We start from the raw sequence: 26832 nt of genomic DNA, 5'->3' as shown, positions 1-26832 counted from the left end.
TCAACTAGAGATCTTTTACTACCGACATCGGGAACTGCTCATATTACTTAGTTCTACTGTTAAGCCTTGTAGGCAATTCTTCACGCTCATCAGGCTTGGAAGCATTTATTTGGGGTAGTAAATGTTTCCCCTTACTTATTCATGCCATGTTATCTAAAATAATGGTAATGAACACATAAAATGGACAAATAATCCTTTATACACTTCTGATGTGTCATTTTTTCATTAAAATACAGAGTAAAAAAGCAACAAAAAACAGAGTTTTCTACAGGAAATCACCTACTTAGTTGAAGCAACCAAATTCAATTAAGTGCATATTGTTAACCAAAAGAAGTGTATATGTATTGACTGGGGGAAAATGTTAATTAACAATCCTAAGACTTCTCACATTACATGGCTCCAGATAGGAAGAGACAGCGTAGTAAATTTACAGTAGCGGTCAACTAAAACACTCCCTTGTGGAAAGCACTTCCTCTCATGGCAAACGATTAAATGCATTTCCGGAAAATAAAAATAAAATAAATAAAATAAAAACGCGACATGGAAGCCGTGCTCCGGATGAGATTTTTAAAATATTTTCCACGTGAAAAAATTTAAGCAGAAAATCGGGAGTCTGTCTGAAATATTTATAGAAGCGACTGAGTGGCACAGAGCAAAACTAAAAGCATCTGGTAATTGCTAACACTACTGCAATAATGTTGCGGCACTTCCGCTCAGTCCTATCCATATATAGTAATTACTACATATGATAAATAGAGATTTCAGTGATTTCTAATTTTTTGCAGCATAACTTTTGTTTTCTTTGGGTAATTGAAAAAAAAATATGTTTATATTTTTCGCTGTTGACATACATTAAGTATTCAATGAGAATAACAGAAAAAAGTAAAGTAATAATATTTTGGTATGAATACACAAACACTGTTATTTATGCACTTAGGAAATCATTAAGAGCCAGTGGCGCACCCAGGGACGGGGGCCAAGGGGCCTTGGCTTCCCCCCAAAAGAAAAAGGAAATAAACACTAGAAAATTTTCCAAAAATATTTTCCTAATTAAAATTAATTATTTTTTTATTTATGTTGGGTCTTCTATTTCTATACTACTTATCATGTATTGGCGATCACTGCAGATGCTCAGTCATAGCATCAGCAATGCGTAGTGTGCATTTCGTAAATCGTCTACTCAACTCGGCCCCCTCAAGATTAAATCTTGAGTGCTCCCCCCCCCCCCCAAGATTAAATCCTGAGTGCGCCACTGTTAAGAGCCACTGTTTTTTTGGAAATTAGTCACGTTGGAGTCAATGTGGAACAGTTTGAATGAATTTCATATGATTCAATGATCGCAGATCAATATCACATTAAGTGGCACTTGCCAAAAGTACATAAAATAAATTTTTGATACTAATTAGCCATTGAATGAAAGTTTAGTTATTCACAGAAAGTCATAATGCATGTGTTTAGATCGTTGTCTTTCCAAAAATAGCAATGCTTACTAACGTACGGGTTGCAGAATAAATTATAATTGCTAAGAAATTATATTTTAATATAATAAAGTATCGGTTAGTTTCAACCTTGTTCAGTGGGCCTTATTTCCAACAGTAAATGAAATGATTAAACGAATTATTATATACAACTAACTGTGATATTTAATACTGTTTCGACTCCTTGAAGAAAAACTGCTTCCACCAGCATCACTGAGAGATTCAAAATCGCTGTTTTCATCTTTGACGATTCAATTGTTGGTACCATATTCCACACTGTTCCACATTACTCTTCGAACCATATTTGCCGCAGATACCCTAATTGAGATAATTTCGAGCTCGATCTTCTAAATTAATAACTCAAGTGCATTAATGAATGAGATTCAAACCTTCCCTATGTTCATGATCTTGACTGGTTTTTTTTCGATTAATCAACATTACACTTTTTTTCCCCTCAGTTATATGTCCCTTCATTGGTATTTTTCGGATGTTCTTCTCAGCGTGTCTCCATTCGACGATTTGGATTGTTGTTATTAGAAATTATGTGGAAAAGTGGGTGGCGAAAAAAAGCAAGCTGAAAGTTCCAATAAAACTGAAACAGATAGTTCGAATCAGTTGACTTCTCTTCCTCACCAAGAAAAAACTTCAAAAAATATTTAACTTTTTTTTTTTTCCAATTCTCCATAATAACACTAATTCCATATCGTTATCCATTATCGGCAAATATAGTGTGAAAGTTCAGCAATTCGGAATCGATGCTTTATCGGCAAATAAACACACTGGTTGTCTAGAAGCAGCGAATTTGATTTCTTGCAACATTCCATCTGCATTAGACTTTGTCCACAAACTCTGGATAAGTGTTCCCAACTCTTAAGGGAGAGTCTCCGGGGATTCTGTTCGCTGATAATAATTTCAAGAATGCGCAATGTCAGTGGCATAACATGAAAAGAGATTGCATATGAAGAACAACGATTGGAATTTCTTGGAAGGAAATACGAAGAATTTATGGAGAAAAAAAAAGAAAGAAAGAAAAATACAGAAATTATGGAATATTAGCCTGAAAGAAAATATTATTTAAACTTAAATAAATTGAGGAGAACCAGTATGTAAATAGCCGATCAGAAGCTTCCGTAGTACATTTGGAAGACCTACTGTGTCCTTTGGTTGGAAAGGAATCCTGGTTGTACTATTTAACAACTTTATTATTATTTCGTATGATGATACGGCCGTCTGGCCCCTTTTACGAGGAGGTACAGCATCATCTCAATCTCCCCTAATTTTTATTCTGGTTCGGGACCGGCATAGCTGACGAATCTGGCCTATGGCTGGATCTGAAGTATTCCTGACTGTAACTGTGCGTGTTCACGAGGCCGAAAACCTCGAGTTTCCGAGTGAAAAAACCCCCTACCTCCGCATGAGACCGGCTAACTCACCTTTCGTCGAAAGAGACCAAATAAAGGTTCCTCACGTCACTGATGGGAATCGAACCCAGGTCGTTCCGACTAAAGTGCTTCGTCTATACTGAGCTACGAAGGCTCACTATTTAATAATAATAACAATAATATCACACAACACTATCAGCCCAATGCCATTCCACTTGACCATTGAAGGTATTTTTGTGTGTTAACTGCGTATGTTCTCCGCCGGTTTTTATGGGAGGAAAACCGAGTTTCTGGAAGAAATATCCTGCATCTTCCATATAAGATAAGACCGACTAATCCCAAGTATTCTTCTATCTCTCATCTGAAGAATCGAACCCATGTCTTTTATAATCAAAGAGCGCGTGTCATGTTGTTCTTCACCCTGCTAGGAATTCGTTTTTTTATTTATTTAACTAAATCCAAAAATGTCCAAATGCTTGCAAAGTGAAACATGGTAAGGAAAGTACCTGTATACTCTTAGATTGATGAGACCATAATAATAATAATTCAAAAATTGATAATAAGACATAATGATTTTTTTAATGTAATTCTTGTTAAAACGTACAGAGAGTTCGTAATTTTTTTAACGTATTTTATTTTGTTTATTCGTAATATTTCTTGAGAATGGTTTGGTTCATAATCGATAAAATAGCGCAGTTGTTTCTTAATATAGTTACAAGAAGTGTGTTTTCGGATTCTTATACTGTGTGCGTAATGCCATTAAAAACGGAAGTAGTTAATACGTTGATGAGCATCGAAATTCCGACCTTGGTGATGGGCTCATTAATTAAAGGAAGTCATCTAACCAGAATTACGTGCACACACTCACACACAGGTTAAGCCTTGAAACTGGGCTTCTAACTAGACCTTCATATTTGCATTTTCTACTAATGCGGCTTCAAGGCTATTCATATACTTGGCTAAAGCCAGTAGAGAGTTAAGATTCTCTTCACATGCTTAAAAAATCAATGAAATCGATTTCCGTTTATAATATTACTCCTTATTACACACAAAAATTAATGAAAATAAGCTTAATGCCCCCCCCCCCGACTTAATTCCAAACGTTTAGTTTTATCTAACAAATGGAAAAATCTGAGTTCAAATCGCATCAATGACTACTGGACAAACACTTAAGAGTTTATTTACCTGCTACCCTAGCTGGAGTCTTTCGAAAATTTGTTTTCTTGCTAGAAAAATGTGCAGAGTAAAATATAAACAAATTTCTTCTTTCTTTTTTTATTTTTATTTTATTTTATTTTATTTTATTTTACGCTCATCTTAACTTGCATTTCTCAACCAGAAAACTCACCCATGAGAGAGGACAAAGTTTTTGAGATAGTAACAATGTTTTATTTAATTATATAATTTTTATATGAAAACATTTCCAATAATTAAAATATTAAAACATAACATACTAGCAGCCCATGTTCAATTTTAATATGATTCCTATCAAGGAATCATATTCTAATTGAAAGTATCTAAAAACCATATGAATTCCTATTCTAAACGCACCAGACTCTTAACTGTAATGTATTTATAGAAAAAAAAAAAAGCTAGTTTGCGTGTTTCAGGGGTAGATCGTCAATGAGATGGATGGATGGTGTGTGTGTGTGTGTGTGTGTGTGTGTGTGTGTGTGTGTGTGTGTGTGTGTGTGTGTGTGTGTGTGTGTGTGTGTGTGTGTGTGTGTGTGTGTGGAGTGACTGATCTTCAGAGAGTTGAAGCCTCCAGAAAAGCATACAACAGGACTACAGGACTACAGATTATAGCGAGGCCTGGTGTGGCACATCACCGAGCATCGGAGTGACCATACGGCATCTGTGGATGTCCAGTGAACATATGAATGAATGAATGCGTATTTCATAAATATAAATATTATTTTTAAAATTTTCTTTGCAATAATTTGATTTTTTTAAAATTATTTGCTTAAAATGGTTTGCAGGTCCCTTTTCGAACAGTATTGTTATTCATCTTAGATAACAGTATTTAATGAAGTTCATAGAATTTACAGTCCGGAAAGAGCACAAGTGACGCGGGTTACTATTTTTTTAAAACTTAATACTGTGCTCTTTCAACAGAGCTTCCTTTCATTTGGCTTCCGTTTCGGTATAAATACTAAAAACATCACATGCCAGCAGCTGTCAGGAAAAGTAAATGATCTCTAATAAAGACGACATGAGATTGATAAGCGGTTTTGCGCCAAGAAACCACCAGCAATCGCTAATAGAAGCTCATCACCGATTGAAGAAAAATTGTGACTTTCACCGAAGCAAAATTTCGATTAAATTGAACAAAAACTATTGAATACAACAATACGAAACTTTCATTAGTTGAAATAGTAACTGAAACAGTTTTTGTAGCTGATTTACAAAAGTTCAATAGGCACACCACTTCTCGCACGGCACACGTCAAAATGATACGTGCCCTCTTGCCGACATCTGATAATCAATCGTTTCTGAGGCTCTGCATATGCGATCCTTCATATCAACAAAGTTTTGTGGCAAAGACGACACATAAATTTTGCCTTTACATACCCCAGAGGGGAAAAAAATCTAGGAGCGTAAGGTCCAGTGACCGTGCAGGCCAGGCTGTAGGACCCATTCGACTTATCCATCTGCCAGTAAGTTGAATGTTCAAAAGGGACAGGACTTCGTGAGGGATGTGCAGCGATGCTCCATCTTGCTGAAAGACAGTATTAGGTCTGTCGAGTTTCTTTTTCAATTACTGCATGTGCGTTGCATTTATCTATCGCTAATCATTTCTTCATAAAAATTGGTCAAAATAGCTCACGTCATTTTGATTCACCCTGTATATATTTAATAGTAGAAGCGTATCCAAACCAGCCATGTTATGCGTAGCTTATAAGTAAGTTCTGTCAATAAGTAATTTTAAAATCTTAAATATACTTCCCTGTAAGTTAGTGATGGTTCGACGTCGGAATTAAAAACAGGTGGAGGGGGTAGGAACCAGCAACCTTAATTGAATTTATTTATTTTCTTTATTAAAACAGAAAATAAATAAATTCGATTAAGGTTGCTGGTTATTATTTGTTCGCCACCACCTTTTTTTCTCTAAACTTGGATACGTACACCTTCAAGTTATAATTGTGTATATCATTACTGAACTGCGATTAAGGAGGATGACATTTCTATTGAGACTATTTAGATAAATGCTTGTGCTGAAACTAATGTGTCTGTCATTGCCATACTCCACTGCGTCTTTATATTTAGATCTTCCAACTACAAACAAGCAAGCAGATAGTAAGTTACGTTTCCGCTAATAGGAAAACCGATGCCGTAATTTTAGGAAGTTGTACATTGTTGCTACGGAGAAATTTAGTCTTGTTGTACTGGACTAAATCCTATTATGCATTCATCCTGTTATATATATTCATTATATAATCCTTCTCCCACATTAAAATATGTATGTATAGAAAGAAAGCAATAATGGTTCTAGATGACACAATTCACTAGATTTTGGTGACAAGCGTATAGCAGTTACCTAATTCTATTTCTTTTTCTTTCTGATTTTAAATTGCAGCGGGTATTATTTAAAACAGATACATTTTCGATAAACTAGGCACTGTTTTTTAACTAAAATTATCTTAATTGAATTTTTTTTTATTTTATAATGTATTATTTAACAAAATGAAGATCTTATTTGTCCCTCCAATAAACCATTTAGGATTCATTCAACTTGAACGCCATCTTGTGTTAAATGACGAGATCGAATAATTGGCCCTTTAATCCTTTATGCAGGCCTTAATTTCGACCTACTGCCATAATAAAGCAACACCTGTTTCTATTAACCGAAATATCGTATAGCTTATGGTGTGTCTGTAGGATATTTCAACGAAAATCTACTACCTAAAGACATTCATCAACCGCGCTAAAGACATTCGCAAATTTCCATGCCACAGCAGAATTCGACCCCAAATTCTGTTGGCTGGAGATCGAAGACATTATCTATTCCGTCAACTAGACTGGAAATTAAATGTTTAAACTTCAATAGCAGTTATAATAATTCCTTTCTTCTATACAGAATATAAATATAAAGGACAATTAAAGTTCAAGCTTTCATAAACATTTTAAAGGCGATTCTAGTTCGTTATAAAATTCACAACATTCAAAAATATATCATCGTAACTAATACTCGTTATAGGCAATTTTTTTTTTTCTCAGCAATAGGGGAATGGAAAATCAGTCCACTACGAAAAATAACTATTAACTTTAATTCGGTAGCGCAGAATGAAAAAAATGAAAAGAATAAAACAGAACGAGTCATCGAAAATAAACATGCCTTAAACTGATATCGCTTTGTGAGCATCTGAGCGACAGCGACATGTGATAAGATAATTTTCAACGTGAGTGCATGTGTACTGTTTTGTGATATCTGAAATCGAAGCTTTATAATTTACCGGCACATTCCACTTCACGTGCAACACGTTTGTGAAAGAGAGAAACCACAAGATACTTTCTTATTAATGTCAGTGATTCCATATAATTTTCCCCTTTCTTTGAAGTGGTTTGTTTGATTTCAGTAGTGAATGAATTTGAGCAGATTTAAGGTAGTATTAATACGTGATGACAATTAAATGCTGTCACAAATTCATATTGGTTGCTGTAGGAAAGAAGAACATACACGACAGTCTCCAATGATCGGTTTCCGACTCATGGAAGCACTGATGACTCTATTTCTTAAACAAAATCTGCGAGCTGTATAACCGCAGACATATGTCCTATGGATCGACGTCAACAAGGATTGATTTTGATATGTAAATTACAGGTAGCAGATGAAGCTAAGACAGTAATAAAGTCTGTGACAATGTCGTGTGAAAAGGATGCTGTTATCTACGAACTGGTAAAGAAAGGGTTAAATTTTTACTCATTTGATAGCTACTGTCGGAATGACCGCTATTAGTCACATTATAAACGAATGAAAAATCGCAGATGGTTTTCCAAATGTAATTTTAAGCGATTACGAAATCTGATGCTATTTGTTTTGCCAAAGGAACTTATTTTAGTGTAATAATGAAATAGCGTCCTCATTACGCCCGAAAATATTTCCCTATTTATTTAATATTTTTATGTTGACCGTGCAATGAAATAAAAAATTATTTTAAAATTAGCATGGATTTTTTTCCAATTTCTGTTTATCGGTTGCGCGTTACCACTAAGTTGTTGTCGTTTATTCAAGAGATGTTCCATTTGATTTAATGAATGTAATTCTTCTATAAAGTTCATCAATGTTAAAATGGAAAGAGATGAGGAGAGATCGACTGCTTTCTGCTCAGTGGTTTGATGTTTTTGATACCACTGTAATGAATAGATATGTTTGTAAATTGAGAACAGGAAATGGACACGTGAACTCTGACGAATGTGTGTGTTTGTGTGTGATGCGCTGCGCGCGCGTGTGTGTTTGTACTTTGATCTTTGCACTACCGCCACTGATAGGAATAAGGTTAGGGTAATATCTAACACAAAATTGAGTTTTTCAAAATGCTCTTTCCAGTTTCAGTTATTTATTCTGCGAATAATATGACGAAATAAGGCTTTATTTTACAAGTTACACATTTTACAGGATGTGAAAAAAAAAGAAGCTTTTAAAAATAAAAATCATTTTGTATTTAGACTTTTTACAGTACATAAGTACATATTTCTGAAGGAAAGCATAATTACTGCTACAGAATTGCATTTAGTCAAAAAAGAAGAGGAAAGAGAGAAAAGAAAGAAACCATGGATGACGGAAAATATTTTGAGGAAAATAACACAAAGAAGAAAGTTAGTTAATAGTAAAACAGAGGAGAAAAAAAAGCAGTATAAAGACTTGAGTAGGGAGATACAAAGCGAGATAAGAAGGAAAAATGAAGAGTGGTTAGATGAAATAAGTAAAGATAAAACAGCAAAGGCAGAAAGAATGGACATAAAAGGTGTTTCTAAAAACATTAATATGATGACAGGAAGGAGAAAGATGATAAGGACTGGAGAAATCAAGAATGAAAGAGGTGAAATTCTGATAGAAAAAGAGAAGATATTACAGAGATGGGAAGAATATGTAAGTAAACTTTATGAAGACAGGGAAAGAGGAGAAAATCAAAGGAAAGAACATAGTGGGCAGAGACTGTGCATCATGAGGGAGGAATTGAATCTAGCAATTCAAAAGATGAAAGAAGGAAAATCGCCTGGAATAGATGGTATACAGATAGAACTTATAAGGAATATAGGTGAAAAAGGTATGGAAGTGTTATGGCAAATTATTAACGGAATTTATGAAGGACAAGAATTACCAGAGGAGTTTAGAAGATTAATTTTTATCCCCATTCCAAAAAAGACGGGAGTTTTAGACTGTAACAATTTTAGAACGATAAGTCTTATAACTCACACAGCAAAAATTCTGGTGCAAATAATTTTAGAGAGAATTAGGAATAAAATAGAAAAAGAAATGAATGAGGAACAGTTTGGATTCAGAACCAACAGAGGAACTAGAGAGGCTATAACTTGTCTAAGAATTATTGGGGAGAAAACACTAAACCATGGTGGAAAGTTATTTTTGGAATTTCTAGATTTTGAAAAGGCATTTGATACAGTGAAACATGAAAGGCTTTTTGGCATTCTAGAAAATACTGATATCGACTCTTATGACTTGGAAATTTTAAAGAGATTATATTGGTCACAAATAGCGTCAGCATGTGTAAATGGAGAGAAAACAGGAGAATTCCCGGTGGAGAGAGAGGAGTCAGACAAGGATGCAAGTTATCACCATTATTGTTTAATTTTATAGTGAACAAATGTTTAGAGAGGCACTTGAGGATGTAGAAGAAGGAATAAAAATAAACGGAAGAATCATTAATAACTTAAGATATGCGGATGATGTAGTGGTGATGGCAGAAAGTGAAAATGGGTTACAACAAATTATTCAAAGAATTGAAAAATTTTGTACAGAGTACGGACTAAGAATTAACACAAAAAAGACCAAGATAATGATAATGGGTAGAAAAATAGGAGATAATGTAAAAAAATAAGACGTGGAAGAAAGATTTTAGAAGTGGAAAGATTTCAATATTTAGGTAGCTGGATCTCAGAGAAAGGAACTTCAGAGTTGAACATTAGAAATAGACTAGGTAAAGCTAAATCGGTATTTATGGAAATGAAGAGAATTTTAATAAACAAGAACACTAAAATAGGCGTTAGAATTGGAATAGTTAAAGCAACAGTTTGGAGTATTGCAAGTTATGGAAGTGAGTCATGGACACTCAGAAAGAGAGATATGGAAAGAATTAATGCATTGGAAATGTGGTGTTATAGAAAGATCGAAAAGATTAGCTATACAGAAAGAATATCAAATCAAGAAGTTTTAAGACGAGTTGGGATGGAAAGAACACTGCTAAAGAATATTATGCAAAGAAAGACCAAGTTTGCAGGACATCTTCTGAGAGGATCTTCGGGACACCTGACAAGAACTATATTACAAGGGAAAGTTGAGGGGAAGAGAAGACTTGGAAGACCAACTAGAGAGTGATTTAATGACATCGTGGAATGGACTGGTTTAAGAATGATGGAAGCGACAGACAGAGAGAAATGGAGAACAGTTGCCAATCTGCTGCAACCCTCTTGCTAGAGGATGCAACCCGACGACGACGACAGTACATAAACCATAACATAGTTAAGTGTCGATCGATGCCTCCGTGGTGTACGGAAATTAAGACAACTGCACTTTTCCCTCGATTGAAAGCACCTCCTTAGGATACTACTTGGGCTTACTTATTTTCACACAAACATACGGGAAATTTTTCTTTTGCACAGTAGGAAACTAGTCTAAGAATATACGCTCTAGAGCAGCATTTCCCAATGTTTTTTGGATCATGCCCCACCTCAACGCCTCAAAGATTTTGATGTCTTCCCTCGCTGACAATGGTGAGTGTTTTGAGTATATCAGTGATGGGGTGACGAATGCACATCATTTTCTAATTTCCCCCAATATATTCAAATTCCCCCCCTTGTGGGGCGTACACCCCACGTTGAGAAACACTGCTCTAATGTCTAGACAGATAATGAGCTGATACCTCATGGCCTTAACTAACTTGACAACGCTGAATTTTAACAGTCCAACTTAGGAGTAACCCAAGGCAACTATAGGACAGTTCCATCACGTATTATTCAATTTATGATCAAGATTAGACCCAGAGACCATGTCGCCGCTGTTGCGCAATTATTTGCCTTTCGTCTGAAACAACCTAGGTTCTATCCTTATCACTAATGAGGAGCATTCCACAAATAAAGCAGTCTGATAACATACAGCGAAATTAGATATTGGCAGCAAAAAGTACAATGATTTCCATAACAGGTGGCTTGAGCACAGGGCGCCGGTTAAAGATAGTCAAAGGGATTGGGAGGTGAATCTAGATGTTACTTATGGTAGAACCTCGATTTAATAGTAAAAATATCAGATAGGAAGATGCTTGGGCAGCCAGTCCAAAAATGGAGAAAGACCCAAGACCTATTCATTATAACCAGTATTTTCTCATAACAGCTAACCAACCAGCACTCAGACCTTAATGAGAATGTGAACAGAGTTCATACAGATTGGTTCATTTATCATTGTAGAAATAGTTAATGGTCAATGGAAACAGTTAATTGACCATTAACTTTTCTAACTAACCATGTTTGAACAAGGTTAGCTTTGGGAAATTATGTAACTAATAACAGACAGGACTGTATTTTCGCTTAGGTTTAGGAAATCCAAGTGTACTAATTTAAATGGCATTCAGGATCCCCAAAAATATTTTAGAATTCAATACTGTAACATGTTCTCACACTTTTAGGATATTGTGCGGGTTATACCAATTAACGGCGCCTTCGCTTGAAGACATTATTATTATTATTATTATTATTATTATTATTATTCCTGATACCTCCAAGGAGTCCGGAGACTCATCGCAGGAGGACACTTACAACTGTCTCAATCATTACACCGAACCTCTACTACGAATCATCTCCATCAATGCCATCTACCGCCCACCTCCACCACCACAACTAGTATTTTTTGTCTGTAAACTGCGTGTGTTCTGAAGGGCCGATTTGTCTGTATGCGGGATGAAAAACCCGAGTTTCCAGGAGAAAAAAACCCTGCTACCTCCGTATGAGATCGGCTAACTCACTTTCGATTGAAATCGTCCAGATAAAGATTCCTCCAGTCGCGACGAGAATCGAACTTAGGCCTATTCCAATCGAAGGGCGCAATGTACCGTCGTTCTTCCAATTGCGCTATGGAGCATTATGATCATAAGAAGCAAACATAAAAAAAGTCATATTGCTAGAAATTTTGGAAAATATTGCATCATTTTTGGCAACTATGTGAAAGATGAATTTCGTAGCCAGGTGTGAGACTACAATCCCCACTTATTTAGAGGCCTGAAGTGCCTTAAAATTTATATGTTTGGTGTCTAGAGCAAGGTTTCCGGATCAGATAAAAATGAATAAAAAATACAAACAATTATAGAAACTAATATAATAAAAATAAATTCTTTAGCCTTCTTAGTTACTAATGTACTATATTTTGCAACCTTTTGTGGACTGGAGTAACATTAAAAAAAAAAAGAAACTTTTAATGATACGAGATTTCTCTTTTGTGTTAGCAAAGCTGTTATACAGCACTCTCAAAATGTAGCAGGTTTTATTTCTATCGTACAGGTAGATGTTTGTAGATTGTTTATTATATGTATTTCTCTGGTTTTTCGTTTTTTTTTTTTTTTTTTAATAAACGCTTCTAAGGAGTTTTGTCCACCGAGGCATTTCAACAAGCGTTTTATCTTCTTCAACTGTCTTTCCAGATTTCTTATTACATTCTCCTTCCAGCACTTTTTAATTCTCGCACTCCTCAAAATCTCATCTTGCTATTTCTTCTTTGGTCTTCCCCTCTGGATTGCCATCAATCAGTCTCCATTCAGCCTTATTAATCAAAATCTCTCCAAAGCCGTATTAGCATATATGTAAAATAGGACACATGCTTATTGCCATGTACACGGTCCGTCAAAAGTCATGACGATAGTTATGTATTTGTAAATTGTGAAGGCAACTTGCTTCTGTGCCATCATGTATAAGTAATTCACTAGAGGCAAAAGATTAAGGAGCTGTGCTGCCTAAACAAATGTGGTGCTGTAAGGCAAGTGTGAATTCCGTGTTGTGAGAAGAGCACATGTAAACTAGATCATTCGGAGATGGATGACATCATTCTGGCTAATTAGTTAAATGCTACACATCAAAATGAGAGTTGAAACTGCAGCAAACGTTGCGGCTATCCCAGGAGACGTCGTGCCCAGTCACGTAACACAGTTATTTGGACGCCGATCCAATGACCTGCAGATTTCTAAGACTTCACTGCACCGGATTAAATATGTATTAATATAAAGTGCATATTGTACCGAAACTGTCCGAGCGATGTTTGGAGATCGCCCCCATAAATAGCAATAACTTTTTTATTAATCCTGTTATCAGTGTGGAAGTCACTTCCAGTTAGATTTGCTTTACATACATAATTGTAGTTTCTGGACAACTAAGAACTCTCTTGTCATTCTTGAGAAACCACTGAATTCCGAATGTGTCGCAGTTTGGAGTGGATTATGTTCTACAGATGTGATTGTTACTACTTCTTTTAGGATGAAATGGCACTTACGATGACAAGCGACCGCTACCGAACAGAGATCACCACATTCCTAAGCAACTGCAGCAGAAGGCATGACAGTGAATCAAAAACAGAACTAGTTCCAACAAGATGGTGCAGCGATGCAAGCAATCAAGAGTTTATCTTAGGAAAGTGTTCCCCGTCTAACTGATTTTCCGATATGGAGACCACCCCAGTCTTCAAATTTGACAGCTTCGTTTTTTTTTTTTTTTTTTCCCTCCCTTCCACTCTGGAAATACCTGAAGGGAAGGATATGCCGAGCAAAATCCAGGATCTTACTTACCACAGCAGAGCGCCGAGTTACTGTCTGTGGTTTCAAGATATTATTAAAAATAAATAAATAAATAATCTGGTGAACAATATTTAACGTGTCTAACAATATCTAACGTGCTCTTTTATTTTCTTGAATGTACAAGTAGAAATAAAAGAGAAACAATGGAGACTGTTAACAAATTTATTTTTTTGATATATTTATAATGTCTCGAAATGACAATCAGAGAGCCTCATAGTATCATACACATTCCTACACTGATGCCAGAATTACCTGCTGTATGCAAAGTATGTGTTAATAGAATATTTTTAGTTTCAGTAAGGTTACTTATTTTCAATACTGCTGTTTTCATTTTTTTTAAGTCATGACTTTCTGGTGGATCCCATATATTTTATTTTGTCTTAAAGCCGCAATCACTTTCTTTCGGCGTGCACATGGTTGATATTTTGGTTAATATTATGATATTATGATGTATTATGGTTAATATTTTGATAATGAGAAGATGCCAACGCATCTCTCACAATTTCACCAAGAAACCTGTACTATGAATTTTATCTTCGTAAGTTTTGTTGAAAAAAAAGAGAGATTTTCTTATTATTATTAGTATTATTATTTAAACAAAAACGAGCTAGAAGCTATTCTAAGGCACAATAGAATAGATGAGAAAAAAGAGAGTACAGAGAGCGGATTTATCTCACCAGGACGGTCACAAGTGAAATGTTCAACGGATCCGAAACTACGGAGTTTTTGGAAATATCAATTGTTTATTGGCTCTCACAAAAATTTAGTCTCGAAGTTATTGAAAAACAGTTTCAATTTATAAATAAAATTATTAATTTAATCTTTAATTTTATTTATATTAATTAATTATAATTTTAATTATTACTTTAAAAATAAAATTATCAAAATGTTCCAAATATGGAATTATTTTTCAAGTCAACTTGAAGCTTCTCATTTGCCTCATATAAAGTGATGAAATTCACCCACTAACACCCATATTTGCCATGGGATTCGAATCCACAGCATAGTGGCGGAGGGGGGAGCAGATATGCCAACCACTTGACTCAACAACATTATTACGATACAAACATCTCTTAATGTTAAGGGAGTGTTCCAGAGAGTTAACAACAGCTTTTGCATATCTTTTCAACATGAGTCTCTCACTGGGTCAAGTTCCAAAAGAGTGGAAAGAAGATAAAATTGTTCCAGTTCATAAGGGAAGTGATAAGGGTGCGCTTTGAATTATAGACCAGTCTGTGTGTCTGGAGTTGTGGTTAAGGTATTAGAGAAGTTAGTTAGGACTAAGATTCAGAATTGGGTTGACAGCAGAAAAATACTCTTTGGCGGCCAGCATGGATTTACTAAAGGAAGATCGTGCTTTAGCAATCTGGTGTTGCATATACAGTGGTATTTTTAGATTTTGAAAAGGCGTTTGATAAATTGCTACATGACAAGCTGGTAATTAAATTGGAACAAATGGGGCTCACAGTAGATTAGTTCGCTGGGTTGGAGATTGGCTGTCTGATAAGTATCAGCGAGTTGTCTATGGAGGAGCGATATCCCAGAAGAGGAACGTTACTGGTGGTGTACCCCAAGGGTCTGTTTTGGGTCCATTGCTGTTTAATTTGTATGTAAATGATATTTGGAGAGGTCTGAATGGTGATATGCAGTTGTTTGCAGATGATGCAAAGTTGGGGAGAGCTATCAGGAGTAGAGCAGATGCTGTAGCTTTGCAAGAGGACTTGAATACACTAACTGAATGGGTAAATGAGCGAGGATATCAATTCAATGTTGCAAAGTGTAAGGTTTTGAAATTTGGGAAGCACAGATGGGATGTAGAGTACACAATCGGTGGTAATATCTTGAAAGTGGTAGAGGAGATGAGAGATTTGGGAGTGATTGTAGACAATGACCTAAAATTTAGGGTACATGTTACTAAAATTGTGAGGACAACACAGCGGATAATGGGAAATGATGCGGAGGGCACTGACTTGTAGAAGTAAGAATGTTATGGTTCCTTTGTACAAGCTTTGATCAGGCCACATATGGATTACTGTGCACAGATTTGGTCACCTGGTTTTCAAAAAGATGACAGATGTCTTGGAAAAAGTTCAGAGACGATTGACTAAGGTGGTTTCTGGTCTCTGGAATGTTGAGTATGAAGACAGATTGATAAAATGCAATTTGCAGAAATTGGTGGATAGAAGGAGGAGGAGGAGAGGGGATATGATCGAGACATATAAGTTGTTAAGAGGTTATTACCAGATTAATGTCGGGGAGGTTTTGCACAGAATGGGTGAAGATAGGAAGAGAACAAGAGGTCATCCCTCGAAGATGTATAAGGAGGGGGTTTTTTGCATGTAGAGTGGTGAGTGATTGGAATGCATTGTCCGAGAGTGTGGTGAGCGCAGAGACAGTAAATATATTTAAGGTGCGGCATGATAAACTGTGTGTATAACAGTAGACCTCCCACGATGAGTCTTTGACTCCATGGAGGTTTTTTATAATAATAATTATAATAATTATAATAATTAAACATTTTCTTGTCTCGTTATACTGTTTTATTTTTATTTCAACACAACAATAATTTATTAAATTATTTTAATAAAATTTTTATTTCCTTAAAGCAAGTGTTAATCAATTATAATTCAATTATAATTATTTAGTTTATAATTTTTATAATATAACTAATTATTAAAATCGGATTCACAAATCAGTATTTCTCATGTGGATCTCCTGTACTGCTTGGTTGGCTTTGCATGCACACTTCATAAAGAAAGGAGAGAGTAGGATTGCGTGCATCTTAATCGCTCCTACTGTATGAAGTATGATGTTTAACATGTCGGCTCAGACCTAAAAAAAGCATACCATATAAGCTCGTAAAATTATACTGGATGTCTGCGTTCATTAGCGTTACTTGGATCTTTGGTCTGCAAATTCCTTGTCGGCTTTGCGCTTCCTGTGCTTAATTTGATATTGTTACATCGAACGCCATTTGTAGAAATTTGAAGAACTGCCCAGACTTCGAGTTACTGCTGCCCGACTAACCTTTTCATCTTCATCCGTGTTTGGCGGTCATGACAGTTGGTTAGACTAAGCGTGTTGCGTGTTTTCTCGGTAGAAGCCTAATTGTTAGAAAGATCTTAGATAGGAGAGATAGATATGACCCATTTCTCTCTCTACACGAGGACATTACTCTTATTGCTTACAGAGTTAATTAGGAACAGAGTAGGCTCAATTTAGTACGACCACTAACTAGTAATGTGCTGTCACTAATGTTGTGAAAAGCACTAAATAATATAAATATTTAAAACTAAATTTAAAAACTTGAAAATAGAAAAGTCTGTGTGTGAGTTAATAAGTTCAGCAATTCCTAAAACACTGAAATGGGAATTGGAAACATCACAAAAATTTTCATTCTGGTTTACTCTGATCGCAGAAGGCTAAATCAAGCAATATGATGCATTTTTATGAAACAAATGAGTAAGGGTGTGGTTAGTAAGGGAACGAGGACTAGATATTTTGCTTCAGTCCCAAAGAGTATTTGTAGTTACTCGTATTTCATCTTTCCCCTCCACTTCTTTAGATGACATGCTTAACTTTCGGTTCGATGATACATTCTGATTTGCAAGGAAAGAATGTCACAGGAAAATATTTACTGTTGTTATTATCTATTTGTTTGATTTAATTTAATTTTTATGTCTTTTTTATGATGTTTTTTAAAGATGTCTTATTCAATATTTTAAGCCTTTCCGAGAATGAAATGGATAACAGAAATGTCCAGAATACTAAATTTGCTTTTTTTACGTATTCAGTTCGTCTACCTAAGGAAAGAAAATTAGTAATCGTGGTTTAAAATAGAAAACTGAGAAAAAAAAAAAAAGTTGCATATTAGTTATATATCTTAAAGACGCTTGCAGTTATCATGATCTGATCATCAAGAATTTTTGATGACACTAACAGTATGTAAATAACTTTATTTACTTAAAAAAAAAAACCTTCTGTTGCCATATGCTAGTAATTAATGCATTTTAAAATAATCCAAACAGTGCTTTGCTTAATGCTCTTCAGAATTATTCTGCTTGGACTGAATTTTATAATGCGATTTTTAAATAAATTTTTAAATAACTAAAAGTATTTTTTTTTGTTCCACAAACATATCCTCAATTATATATGAATTAAACAGCCCTTCCGCCTTCCAAATGAAATCATCGCTTTCTCGTTCTTATTGCATGCTGCAGTTATATTATAGAGAAGTTTCGATTATTAGGTTTGCAAATGAAAACTTTCGGTTTCGTACTCTCATACAAAGAAGAATCTTTTACGAAATAAGCGGAGAAACACAACTCTAATCACTGCCCTGATTAGAGTTGTGTTCCTCCGCTACAACAAGTTTGCATTGGGTCTATGAACACTTTCGTCAGGCTACCCGTAAACATCTACTATAAGATGAAGTCTCTCCGGGCACTCCGCAGTGGTGGGTTTTGTTGAACGGCTGTTCTGATGCTGCTGAGAATGCATTACACCATTATTAATGTAATAGCATTGTTATTATTATTATTATTATTACATAAGCCGATTGTACATAAAGACTACAGGATAATATATTCGCACAGAAAACCCTCGTTGTGACCTTACTGGTGCTCATATTCAAAAACTCTGCATTTTATAATTGTACGCATCACTTTTTTTTTTTTTTAAAAAGGATTTATTTAATTGTGTGTGTGTGTGTGTGTGTGTGTGTGTGTGTGTGTGTGTGTGTGTGTGTGTGTGTGTGTGTGTGTGTGTGTGTGTGTGTGTGTGTGTGTGTGTGTGTGTGTGTGTGTGTGTGTGTGTGTGTGTGTTTCCCACTCACACCTTGGTGGAAAATCTTCACTTTAATCAGAACGCAATAGATAAAAAATTCTGGCCTCACATAGCATCTAACAGAGAAGGGTATTTCATACGAATATCATGGTAACACATGGCTTAATTCGAAGCAAGATTATCTCCGCTGTAAAGACTTGGACTCATTCATGAGAAATGCTATTTACAGTAGGACGCTACTGTAAAGTAAGGATGCTACGTTAGAGTGTCTAATCTGCAGACCAGACCTCCAACGGTCTGGTCTACAGATTGGACACTCATAATTAATCTCTGGAAGCATTGGACTTCTGAAAAAAAAAAAAAGAAAAAAAAGTCCAATGCTTCCAGATAGAAGATAATGCTCTCAGCACTAAACCGACAGATCGCTATTAATAATAATATCGGTGCTTGTCAAACAATTTCCAACATAAAATCTCAGAAAGCTCAGCATAGGTCATAATTGAAGTCTAACAAGAGAACGGGAAGAATCGCTGTATCATAGACAATCACAAAAAATATTATTATTACATGAGACCTACATGAAGTCCCTGGACTCATCGTAGGAGGCTGCTTCTCACTACACGATACATCATCAGCTCTACATAAGTCACCGTCTGCATCACCGTCTACTACACACTAAACGCACTTTTGTCAGTTAACTGCGTGTAATCTCTGCCTTGTTTGCCTGCCATACAGGAGAAAAAACTCAAGTTTTCGGAGAAAAATATCCGTTACCCTACGTATGAGATGGACTAACCTTCAGTTCAAAAAGCCCATATAAGATTCGGTAAAATTCGTGCCTCATGATAGAATCGAACCCAGGTCTTTCTTTCGAAAGATGAATGTGCGAGACGAAAAGATGCCTCACATTATGTCCAACAGGCTCTTCACAGTACTGGCTGTCAGATATGGTATGATGGTAAGATTGAAACTAATAAATGCAGTACCAAAGGAAACTTTAGAAAGATGCGGCGTGCTCAGGCAATACGTATCTAATGAAGGCATTTGAAGTCATTAGCCTCTATACACAAGTAGCTCAGACGTGAATATATTTCAAGTGCAAAACACTGTTTTGCTTCCTTGGGAAAAGGATTAAAACCAAGTATAAAATTTCTTGGTATCTTTAATGTATAATACACTCAAGGTAAAAAATTTTCTACACCACACCACCCACACCCACCCACCCACACACACACACGCAGTAATCCCTCGATTAGTGCGCCTAATGCGTTCTTTAAAACAGGCGCATTAATCGAAAACGCACTAATCGAATATAATAACCTATGGGAAAATGTATAATTCGTTCCTCAGATTTCTTTTTTGACCTTTAATTGTTTTTATAAAAGAATTAGGGTACGTCTCGTCTCAGGGTCTAGTTAAAGGAAAACCATGAAGCTGAAAGACAATAAAACATATTCAGAATATAAATTTATTACTCTACTTTTTAACAAATAATTGAGCTAACGTAACTTGGCGGGCATTTCGTTTCTTTTTTTTCCATACAACCGACGGTATGCCCTATTGCCTCTTCTACTCTTCTGCAAATTTTACTGCTTCTCTCTTCATCAGGATCAGCCTGTAAGCATTGCTGCTTAACAACTTCGATTGTACGAAAAATATTTTCAAATTGTTTCTGTGAAATCTCTTTTGGCTGACTATCAGCGGTTAAATTTTCTTCATATTTTTCGGGATCTTCCCGCTGGGCATCTAAATTTAGCAGGTCGGGATCACTCAATTCTTCAGAACGAGATTTAATTAACTCTTGAATTTGGTCATTGAAGGGGAGAAAGAAATGAAAGACGTACGAATTGGTCACCAACACGCGAAATCACGTGCTTTATACGTAAAATTTTCCAACATGGTGGGCGGTAGATGGCGTTGATGGAGATGATTGGTAGTAAGGTTTGGTGTAGTGGTTGAGGCAGTTGTATGGTGGGTGTCCTCCCGCGATTAGTCTTCGGACTCCTTGGAGGTGTCACGAATAATAATAATAATAATAATAATAATAATAATAATAATAAAATAGTTACCACTTTAAAAACTACAATGATCATAAAAGAAAAGTTAATTTTCCGACGTGTAATAATAAACAACTCATCCCAGAAGACGGATTGATTACCCTATTATCGGAATGGATTCTCCTTTTTGTGACATGTGTCGAAAGGTCTCGAATCTGTGGGCGTACTATAGCAGACGACATAAATTTTGGCGGTAAAAATTTGGAACATAGTATACATAGTGTACATGGAAGTAGTGTAGTATGCCATTAAAAATAACTTTGTAAAATGTTTTAAATCGGTAACTAAATTATTTCATTCTGTGAGTGATTTTTTAAGATGTATATAGGCGCACTAATCGAATTTGGGTATCGAAAAAAAAAATAACGCACTAATTGAAAATGCACTGATCGGGGGCGCATTAATCGAGGGATTACTGTATATATATATATTTTTTTTTTTTTTCATAAAACTATATATATATATATATATATCAACCTTTTTTTTTTTTTTTTTGAGGTCTCCTCAGTGAGTAGCTAGACCCTAAATACCAAGGTTTTAGTAATACAGAGCCTTATCAACTTTACCTATACAAGTTGCTACAAGGTGTTTTTATTTTGAATAAGCTTTACCCAGCTTTACAATGAGTTGCCTGGTGTTGCACCACCTTGAGACTTGAACTACGTTCAGGCGCAAACTTAACTGTTTGCTTACTTGGGATTAGGAGTAAAAATAACAAAGTTTATAAAATTACTTGGTAGCCCTAATATAATATACATTATTCCCAAGGTAAAAAAACTTATTTACATCTATATCTCCTCCAGAGATTCTTATTCAAAATAAAAACACATTGTAGCAACTTGTATAGGTGAAGTTGATAAGGCTCTGTATTACTAAAACCTTGGTATTTAGAGTCTAGCTACTCACTGAGGAGACCTCAAAAAAGGTTGAAACCGGTGGGGGGGGGGGGGGCTATTATGAGTTCGCTTTCTTAAGGTTTTTGCCTTAAGGGAGCAATTTGAGTCTCCAGGGAAAGTGTTTTCCGGCACGGCCCAGTGAGGGGCTTTGTCGGTGAATGCTTTTCTTCGGAACATGAGCGGTTCTGCTCGCTGCTGGTGGTGGTGGTGGTGGTGGGTGGAAGACCATCACTGAGTGGAGCCAACGCTGAGATGGACGGTCTTTCGCCCACAATTGAGTGGCATAGAGATCGTCCGAATTTTTAGAGACGGCTTTACTTATTCATAAGGTTGAAACCGGTCTGGGTAGTGACCCCACCCATAATGTATTGCAGTATACATCTCTTAGTGAGATGTGCTTTACATTATGGAAAATACTAAGAATAGTGATCAAAGCTTTACCCACCTTTACAATGAGTTGTCCTGGTGTTGCACCACCTTTAGATTTGAACTACGTTCAGGCGCAAGCTTACTGTTTGCTTACTTGGGATTAAAAATAACCAAGTTTATAAAATTACTTGGTCACCCTAATATATATATATATATATATATATATATATATATATATATATATATATATATATATATATATATATATATATATATATATATATATATATATTCATGAGATTTTAAGGAAAGTGTTTTAACAACACCCTCTGAAGCTTAAAAAAAGAATGTATCAGCTGATTATTCGATCATAGCGCTTGGCTTGTAACTAAAGCAGATGTATTTCTGCAAATGATTTATTGCATTTCTTCCGCATAAAACACAGTGCTTATGTCTCTATCCTGTGAAAGTCGAAGGCCATGTATATCAAAAGTTGAACATTTAAATACAGACTGATCAAAATACTCTAAAAATGCTGTTTTTGGTTTATAAATCAAATCAAATATTATTTGATGTTATGTGCTATTATCATTATTTACTACTAAGTTTTTTTTTTATGTGCGTGTGTGTGGGTGAGGGGGGGGGGCTTATTCGCGTGTAAAGATAAAAGTCCAACTTTGTGTACCGGTCGGTGTCAGGAGGAAAGCATGCTCAAGTCTAGGAAATCCCACGTGCATCGTGATGTTGATGAAACCTCTCGACTTTGTTTTCTGTGACGTAGCAGACGGATGGAATGTCGCAAATGACAATGGTTGTATGGCCTTGAGTAGTTTCACTCGTTTATGAGGTTGGGAAAAGTGAAAGTTGTTGCTTCTGGCGGCGTGGAGAATAACTCGGCTTGTTGTTTGACATTATGGTTTATTAAAAGGTAATGCTGTTTGTTTGCTGATTAGAGTGGAATTGTTGTCGAGCGAAAATATAGGTAACTTATTGTTAAAAAAAACTGAAAAATGCATTATAAATCAGTAAGGGAATAAGATTACCTTTGGATTACTTGATAGAATTAATTTTAAAGGGGAGGCGCCCTTTTATACGACATTTTTGCACTGGGCTGCTATGGCCTTATATAATACTGAACTTTTTTTTTTTAAACAAAAGTTATAATTTTTATCGATACATTTTTTAAAATGAAAATTCTTTATATTTTAATATAGAGCGATATGAATATAGTAAAACTTAGTTTCGTTTCTATTCTTAAATTATATTATATAATACTACCAAGCAATATTGAAAAAAAAAACACAGTACTTAGCTAGTAATAATAATAATAATAATAATAATAATAATAATAATAATAATAATAATAATAATAAGTTTGTCGGTTCGGAATAATAGATCGCTCAATAGTACTGCTGTCCTTTTATTGTATTGTTTTTATTACATGACATCTCAGTGGAGGTCTAGGACTTAATCGCTTAATCGGAGGTCTAGGACTCGAGCTGATTTTCTGTTTCTGTGGAGTAAAAAAATCCTGCTACCAGGGCCGGCTCTATCGACGGTGAAAGACGTGCATTTGCACGGGGCGACGAGTTTTTTTTTGGGGGGGGGGGCTGCAAAATTGGCATAAACTATACGAAAAATAAGGGGAAAGGGGCAGCAAAATATGCTGCGGGGCGATAAAATTCCTAGGGGTGGCCCTGCCTGCTACTCTACCGAAGAGCTACCTGCTACTCTAGCTCACTTTCAACTGAAACGATTATATCGCATCATGACAAGGATCAGACGCAGTGTTTTTTTTTTTTTTTTTTTGCATTCAAAGGACAATTTGCCCTGTTCGTTTTTTCAACTGCGCTTTTTTACAGGCGCTTGTCATTATTTCTTAAAACTGGCGTCAGGGCCAGATTTGCGCATAAGGTAGACATGCTACAGCCTAGGTTTCACGTTACAAGAGGGCTTCGCCTTTAGTATAAAAACCAAAAAATTACCAACTAAGTGTGTGTGTGTGTGGGGGGGGGGGGCTCTCTTAAAAGTTATAGCTTAGGAACCATGACAGCCTTATGGCCCTGTTTGGTATGTATGCAGCTCGTTTCTACATTTTGCGAAATGGAAAAGCGGGGCCCCTGAAAGTTAGTAACATTTATGGAAATTTTAAATGGAAGAATATCTTGTTAATTAATTAAATCAAATATGAAAAATATTTATGCACATAAATAAACAAGTATGCTTTAGCATCAATTTAAGTAAAGGGAAAAAATTAGTTAAAAAATAAATGTTTGTATGTACATGATATATTATTTTATTATGTAAGTACACATTATCATATAAATACGCGAGAACAATGATTTATTTAATAATATAAATAATAATATAAAAATATGAAAAAAATATCAATTTTTACCATAAAGAATGAAATATATGTATAACAACTTATAAGATTTAAAAAATCTTAATATATTAAATTTTATTTAGCCTAATGCGCTTATCAATAAAATCATTTATAACGCTATCAAAATAATTTTTTTTTTTTGCAATTTCATGCACTATAGATATTATTGCTAGGGACGACAAATGTTCTTGAGACAGAAGATCGCAAATAGGTTTTTATTATGATAATTTTAATTTGGAAAATGACCTTTCTGCTGATGCGACCGTAACTGGACTGGTCAATAATATTTTAAATGTAGTAGTAATATTTGGATAAATATCCGACAAATTATTTACAATTATGAATTTTAAAATATTAATGGGTGCATCTTCTGGAACAATATTTCTAAAAATAATTAATTCATTGTAAAATTGAAATTCACCAATATCTGTATTTAATTTTTGATACAGCTGTTTGCAGCAAAATTTTAATTTATTTTCTGTCATTTTTCTTATTAATTTAATATCATAAAGAAATCCAAATGATTTTTCGTGAATTTCATACATTTCAAATCTTTTTTTTGACAGATTGTAGAGCAGTATCTAAAATTACAAAAAAGAAATTTATCCTAAATTATCTTTATCACCTATGTGTGATTCATCAGGCGTTTCATAATCAAAAAATACTTTTCTTCCTTTCTTTCTTTAAATTTAATTTCTGTTTCTAATAGATTTGAGAGTTCTTTAGCAATCTCAAAACAGCTAATATGCTTAAGATGAAAAGCCAAACGGCTATTTTTCTGGCGAAGTTAATTAAATTAAGGGGATAAAAATCCCTTATTATTTTACAGCCAGTATGCAAAACTCTAAGATCGAAAACTACGATCTAAGAGTTTCATGCCGACGAACTATCGGCATGAAATCCAAGTGTAAGTGACCACCTGGTAGTACCTCACCAAGGCAACTCGAAGCAAAGGTGGATCAATATGGAAATATTTGCATTTTGTAATACTTTACTTACTAAATTAACTTTTGACAAAAGCTCATACCAAATTGCAAGGCTTAGTATAAACTCAAATGAATCTATTTGTTCATATATTGAAACCACTTCTACTTTGATAGTATTATCTGATACAGTTTTAAATAATTCTTTTAGTGCATTTAAAAATTCTGGAATTTGAAAACGTACAGCTCTAACTTATTCTATTCTACATTCCCATCTTGTATCACATAACGGTTTTGGAGTTAATTGTTTAACAAATTTCTTTAATATGTCCTAGCATGAAGTTGAGGCAGCAAATAATGTATATATTTTTTGTATAACATTAAAAAAATTTATTGCTATAATTGATGATTTTGCAACATTCCCTAAAATCAAATTTAAATTATGACAGGCGCAAGGAGTATAAAATGCTTTGTTTTCATTTAAAATGTAAGCACGGACTCCCTTATATACTCCTTTCATATTCGCTCCGTTATCATACCCTTGTCCTCTACAATCTGACAATTTAAGATTTAATTTATTCAAAAGTGATTTTTTATTTTCATATATACCTTTTACTAGTAGTGTCATTAGTTGTTAAAAACATCAAAAAGTGTTCACGAATTTCAATATCTGCTTCAGATATATGTAAAAATCTAAAAATTACTGAAATTTGGTCCTGATGACTAACATCAGGAGTACAATCGAGAATTATTGAATAGTACTTTGCCTGTCGTATCATATTTACAATATTTTGTTGAATTTTGGTTCCCATGTCAACAATTAATTCATTTTGCACAATGGGTGATAGATACGAATTTTGTTTCTTACATATAATTATTTTCCCCGAACATCGCATTAAATGATCTTTTAAAAGTGGATCAAATTCTGCAATTAATTCTATGATTCCAAAAAAATTACCATTATGGGCTGTGTACAAATTATCAAAATTACCTCTGAAAACTAAATCATGTTCGGATAAATAAAGAATTGCTGCTACTATTCGTCTTAAAACATTTCTTAAGCGTTCTGCTTCATATTTTATGACATTTTGATTTGCCTGATCAATTGTATTGTGATTTTTTTTAAATTACATTCCATTTGTGTCCATGAATACATGCATTTAATGTGCACTGGATTTCGTTCGTGCCACTTGAATCTTCCACTTACATGTCGCCAGTCAGAAACGCCATCATTAGATAAAAAAAAATTAGCATCAGAAGAAAATAATTTGCAACAGAAACAAAAAATAGAATTGGAAAAGTTTGAATATACAAGCCCTCTTCTGTTTGCTTCTCTCCGTTTGCAAATTTCCTAACATAGTGAGCTGTGGAAAAACACCTCTTGTTGTCACCTTTTGGAAAATCATTTTCAGTCGGAGGAGACGGTGGACCACCTTGTACAATTTGTGTTAGTGTTGCGTTGTTCAAAATTTTGGACCATGTTGCTGGATCATCAATAGTAAATAGTTCACTTTCCTTTGGTGTCTCAGTTTTAGGATGTTCAATAC

At 34.9% G+C, this 26832-nt stretch overlaps 1 protein-coding gene across 4 annotated transcripts in view; it reads left to right on the top strand.

Moving 5' to 3' along the window:
* Nucleotides 1-26832, top strand: part of LOC150104296 (uncharacterized) — a 273534-nt gene that overhangs the window by 107236 nt on the left and 139466 nt on the right. Inside the window, exon 1 of one of the 4 annotated variants that reach the window (XM_090396906.1) lies at nt 22826-22904. The exons of the other annotated variants lie outside the window; for them this stretch is intronic. The gene's annotated coding sequence lies outside the window, so the exon portion shown is untranslated. Of the gene's footprint in view, nt 1-22825; nt 22905-26832 lie in introns of those variants that run through there. 4 annotated transcript variants of the gene reach the window in all.

The sequence above is a fragment of the Typopeltis vanoorti genome, chromosome 8, assembly GCF_054136105.1.
Source record: "Typopeltis vanoorti isolate ZY-2024b chromosome 8, IOZ_Tvanoo_1.0, whole genome shotgun sequence".
In the NCBI taxonomy this organism is placed as follows: Eukaryota; Metazoa; Arthropoda; class Arachnida; order Uropygi; family Thelyphonidae; genus Typopeltis; species Typopeltis vanoorti.
This window is presented reverse-complemented; position numbering and strand designations above follow the sequence as displayed.